This window comes from Helianthus annuus, chromosome 7 (assembly GCF_002127325.2).
Source record: "Helianthus annuus cultivar XRQ/B chromosome 7, HanXRQr2.0-SUNRISE, whole genome shotgun sequence".
NCBI lineage: Eukaryota > Viridiplantae > Streptophyta > Magnoliopsida > Asterales > Asteraceae > Helianthus > Helianthus annuus.
In genome coordinates, this window is record NC_035439.2 from 125,807,742 (window position 1) to 125,813,601 (window position 5,860).

Genomic DNA, 5,860 nt, shown 5'->3' on the forward strand with positions numbered 1-5,860 from the left:
TTCTAGAAACTGAATTTTCTAATAATATAACTTATTGTTACATCTTTTATATTGATCAAAGTTGTTCCCAGGTTCATTTCTTAGGCGTAAATATCTAATTTGTGTTTTTAAGTTTGCATTTTATGTAAAAGGCTTTTTTATATAAATTATAACAAAAAACTTATACGCGATTTTAACTTATGGAAAAATGGAAAATATATTTTTATTAAATTTAATAAGTAATATAAAGCATTAACAAAAAATTAAAGATTTTTAAATAATATACCTAAAAAAAGTTATATAAATAATATCCAAGAATTTATAAAAAGTAAAATACAAAGAGTTGCCATTTGGGCTACTGACTGGGCTTTCGGGCTTAATCAGGCCTAGGGCCAGGCTTGGACTGGACCCGGTTTTGGAAAATATATTTCAACCCAAATTGGCTTTCAAGCTTAAGCTGGCTTTGAGGGTCCCGGGCCAACCGGTCCTTTTCTCGATGGGCTAGACGGGTTCAAGCCCAAGCCCATTTGTGATTTGTGAACCTCTACTTATAGTCTAGACTATAAAAAACCATTACAAAACAGCTAATGTTGTCATATTTCCCTGTTCTTATGACAGTTAATGCATCTGTTAATATTTTATTATGAACTAGGGAAGCAGGAGACACTCACCTCTTAAACAACCTACCGCTCAGCAAGTACTAATCGAGATGATATCGAATGGACCCATTAGTCTATTAGTAATAGGAGCACACACAAACATCGCTATTTTTCTTATGACCAATCCACATTTAAAGAGAAATATTGAGCACATTTATATCATGGGTGGTGGTGTGAGGTCAAAGAACCCAACTGGTGGTAATCATGGTAATTTATATACATGCTTCAAAAGCAATCCTTATGCTGAGTTCAACCTTTTTGGTGACCCTTTTGCTGCATACCAGGTAACTAACTATAGACCCTCTTTAAAATTAGTACTTATTAGGTGGGCTCCAGGTCAAGAAATGTATGGATATTACATTCTGTGTGTTAACTAGAGCTGGTAACCATTAACTATCAAGCACAATAATCAAACTACTGCCACAACCATAACTTTTAACTTTCTAATTACTTACATTCAGTGATCTATTTTGTTGCTTATCATGACGCTGAATGGGGGGTTCTTGCTCTTGATGATACGTAAGCACCCGAAACTTGTGGATAACACGTTTTTTATTGGAATCAACTGTTGTTTATGGGTTTGATTGTGGTTGTCAAGGTTGTTGTTTGAATTATTGGTGCTGACTGGTGCTCAAGTTGGATCAGATTGGACTTCTGTTTTGAAGAAAAAGGGAGCAAGTTAAGTAAGTCTTTAACAATGTTTTTTGTATTAATCCGACTCGAGATACTTGGTTTGACGATCCAATTATATGTTTTCATTTGATCATGTTATGTTTATGCACATAAGGTGTTCGATAAAAATCTTTATGCTCAAATTTGTTATTGCATTCAGGTAATGAACTAAAGGACAATAAGGATGCAAATCATTCCTTTACTGGTGAAATTTTGGACTATGTAAAGTAAAATGTGAAAGTAAGAAGCAATGTTATTCACGATAATTTCTTAAGAACAAAAGATATGTCCAATCATACAACTCCCAAGATTCTTGTGTTGTACATATACTTCCTTGGAAGGTACTTGTCTCGATCGGGCCTTTAATAAGTGAACGGGTTAAAATTGCCAGCTCTACCTATCATGCTTTCCTTTTTAATGTTTACAGGGTTGCTAAGCAGAGGTCAAGAGAAGCTAACCTACAATTAGTAGATTATCTCATGTCGCTTATATGGCAGTTTAAGTTTAAAGGTATTTTAGGAAAAACTTCCTAGACTGATTTTTTTGTAGTTCTGTTTTCTACTTAATTTAAGCTTCATGAATGTATTACGTGTGTACAGCTTGAAATTAGGTAACATGGTTTCCGGCTTAGAACTTATAGAATTAGGGGTATTTGTTGTCATGTTATCATACAAATAAACTTGTGTAATAATTGCATTCATCTACCTTAAAGTGACACTGCTCTTGAAACACACATTACACTATTGTAGAATCAGTAATGCATAATATGCTTCTTATTTTAAGAACTGAAAACATTTGAAGATGTTACAACTTACAAGTAAGTAGTACCTGCTTATTGCACCAACAACTTCTTTTCTGTGGTTGTATATTTTTCAGACAAGATTGATCACAGATCATTGTAGCAAACTTCGATTCTTTGCCGAGCATTGGATTTCCTAGAAAATGAGATCCCCATAGTCATTGTTGTTTTTGCCGTTGCCATTGTTGCATTCTTACTTTTTTCCAAGAAACCTAAAGGTTCATCATGAACTCACTTTCAATTATTATTCTCCTGTGTATTTCACCACTGGTCTTTTTCTTTAACATCAACGGTTAATAAAAATAATATGGTTTGTTTTCAATAAGCAAACAAACACTTAAGTAAGCAATCCCGAACACCCACTTACATTTCTGCTATAATTGTTTGAATTCAGTTCTGTGTGTAGTTCATTTTGCTGAAGTGTGAACTTTTGGGGATAATGTGGTTTATATTCGGAAACGCCCCGCTTGCAGTATGCGCATATAATGTATATGTGTGTGGGCCCTCGGGGGGCAAAAGTGAAAGTGCACTAATTTTAACTTTATTTTACTAATTTCGTGAAAATAACGAAAAATTGGGGGACGGTTAATCATGCATCATGTGGTGGCGTTGATAGCCGAAAGACTAGGGGGTACATGCACTAATCAGCCTTTGTCCCAATTGCTGGGTGTTATGTGCCTTATGTCCAAGGCTTGATGCAAAACTGCTATCAAGTCGGAGGTCTTACTAGAAGCAACCTCTCTATTCCAAGGCTTGATGCAAAACCCTATATCGCTCATCCTCACTGTGTAAAGTTTAACCTGTTTCTTTGTTTATAGTGTTTTTTTCTTTGAAATGTTGTGAAGATGCATTACACATAACTATAAGCGCATCATGGATGGATTTTATAAGAAATAAGAATTCATACCAACCTGACCTAACTAATATGTTAAGGGAATTTTATGTTTTGTGTTTTGTTTTATTTTTTATTTAAAACGCCCCTAGACCCTGCTAACGGGTTATACGTACAGTTCCCTCGAGAAAAAGAGCAAATACGCTTCACACTTAAACGTGAGGTTCAGTTTTGATATACTCTTTTTGCTAAATATTTTTTTTTGCATCAACTGAATTTTGTTGTTTCTTTACAATTTTGTAGGTGGATGGTTCAATGAGACTGTAGGTTGTCCATACTACATGGATCCCAAGTTCCTAAAAAGAAATTATGGCCTGGAAGTTGTTGTATGGAATGTTAGAGTAATCCTACACATAATCCCTTGTGGTGTCTCGCCATTTTAGGCAGGTTGAAATGTTTTATGATTTTGAAGTGAACTTCAAAAGAGAAGTTGGTGAAAACAAATAAAAGAAAGGATAAAATAGAGTTTTTAGAAGATGGATGTAGATGAACATTGAAGGAGAAGGAAAAGAAAGACAGAGAGAGATGTTGTTTTAGACATGAGATTTACTTTTTGTTACAAGATTTTAGTGTTTAGTTTTTTTGTGGGTCTGTAAAAGTTTTAGGAGAGAGATATTTCAACACTTTCTTTTCAAAGAAAACGGTTTAGGAGTCTTTACGCATTAGAAATACACTCTGGTGCCTTATGTTTGTGGGTCTGTAAAAGTTTTGAACTTGGATACTATTCGTATGTGCATTTTTTCTTATTCTTTATAAAAAGTTGCTAAAATCAACAATGATTTGGGCCTGATATGTAGGAATGAGTTTTGAAGAGGGGTAGTACCAGCAATAGCATCCTGAAATTGGATCAATGAGTTGTTTTCACAGGCGTTCTAAAAGGTACCTACTTATGGCATTGGTAACAAGTTAAACTTTTGAGTAAAAAGGTAAAACTGCCATTTTTTAGAACCAAATGTACTCTTTTGGAGAATAACTAAACATCCTTCTTTTTTACCAGAGGTGTCAATTTTGACCCGTTTATTGGAGATTAATTAGAGATATAAAGAAGACGGCTTATTGGTGGAACTTGACTTAAGATCCAAAAGGAAAAACATTTCATAGGGAAGCTGGCTAAATGGGGTTGAAGAAAGAGACTTAATGTTACTATTTACATTGCTTTGGTTGTGTTTGCTTTGTTGTTTTTAGCATTTTGGTGATTTGATTTTGTAACAAACGTGTTGTATCAATTGGTGCGGCAGGCTTAGTGCGTTGCTAAGTTGGACGTTGTTTGTCTAATAAATATCCTTGATTGCCACTAAGAAAATATGATGTCCAACAAGTATTTATTTGGCCATCTAGATATATCATGAACTATAATAGATAAAAACTTATATCTATGTATTCTATCAATACATTAATATTTACAGCATATGTAATTCTATTATTAGTAACTTAATTTTGACATTTGTCTCAGGGAAACAATAAAGAATTTATCTAAAGAAAACGTCATATTCCAAGCGTTACGAATGATGATGTTAATACCAGTTATGATATCAATAAAATCAACAAACATAAACTGGTTGACGTCTACACTCTTCAACTCCAAGTAATGTCAAGGATTCGGAGAAAGCAAGAAAGAGGCTTAGCTCCTATCTCTATGAATTTAAAGCAGGTTATATGATTTTTACGTTTTAACCAATGTTTTTTTTTGAATATTTCAGTTTGTTTGACGTGGTTGTTTGATCTTTATATGATTTTTTATATATATCAATAAATCTATCCTTTTTAACCAATTTTTTTTCCTTTCAATTTAATCAACTTATCATTTGTCGTGTAAGAATTTCATCACAATGATCAGAGTACTAACTTTAACATTAATCGATGAGTCATAATAAAAGGGAAAAAAAACTAAATACATATAATTTCATAAAACACGTTTATAATATGTTTATGAATTTTATTAGTTGAAAATTCAATTAAAAGAATAATATTAAATCTAAAAACAAACAATATAACATTTTGTATCGGTTTACGAAACATTTTTTAACTGAGATCTCATTAAAAATTAAAAGGTTATTAGTATTACATGAAAACTATGAAAACTACGAATACACATGGAGACAAATTTAGGATACTGATGAAACGGAACAAATAAATTATTGTGGGAAGGGAAAGAAGATACTAATGACTTTCAAAATGTTTTTTATGTATCTTTTATTATTGAAAACTAAATTTTCCTAACCCGGGATGTTCCCGGGTGATAGCTTAGTATTTAAATAAAGAAGTTAGATGACTCGAGGCAATTAAGTTTGTGACCTAAATAAACCATAAGTTTCAAGTCTCAACTAGGTGCGAACCTAATAATAGTGATAGGTGGGCAGACGTACCCCTTAAAAAACATTTAGTGTATTTTATAGGGTAAAATGTAACACCCCGTGTTTTCGAATGTCAAAGTCAAAGTCAAAGTCAAAGTCCAAGTCAAGTTTGACTTCTTTGACTGTAACTAGTCTATTCTATGTTTTAATTGTATTATGTGGAGTAAGTGTTGTTAATCAGAGAAATCGAAGTAATCGAATGTTTAATCGATGCAAAACGATTTACGTCTGTGAATAGTAGGAAGTAACAATGTGATAAAGTTAATCACTCAACAATCAAGCTAATCGAACCATCAATCAAACTCGAAACTCGAATTATGCGAATTTGGTGTTATATTACGTGTGTGTGTGCCTTATGTGTTACCTGTGCGTGTTTTCTTTATGCTATGTGTGGTGATCAATCGAATCGAAACTCGAAACTCAATCGAAATCGAATATGGAATGTAGATGCTTGTATGTAGATATAGTGGTTGGGATTAAAAGTAATTTAAATAGGAAACTCTAT

The 5,860-nt window shown here is 33.1% G+C and overlaps 1 long non-coding RNA gene across 2 annotated transcripts; it reads left to right on the forward strand.

The window, feature by feature from the left end:
* The first annotated feature begins 296 nt into the window (after positions 1-296).
* LOC110867304 lies at positions 297-3,747 on the forward strand. 2 transcript variants are annotated; one of them, XR_004862633.1, is made up of 6 exons: positions 297-922; positions 1,100-1,157; positions 1,237-1,321; positions 1,471-1,651; positions 1,738-1,820; positions 3,245-3,747. It is a non-coding gene; the product is annotated as an uncharacterized LOC110867304 (long non-coding RNA). The 2 variants fall into 2 exon arrangements; XR_004862632.1 differs by having other exon boundaries at positions 297-1,157.
* The last annotated feature ends 2,113 nt before the right edge of the window (positions 3,748-5,860 follow it).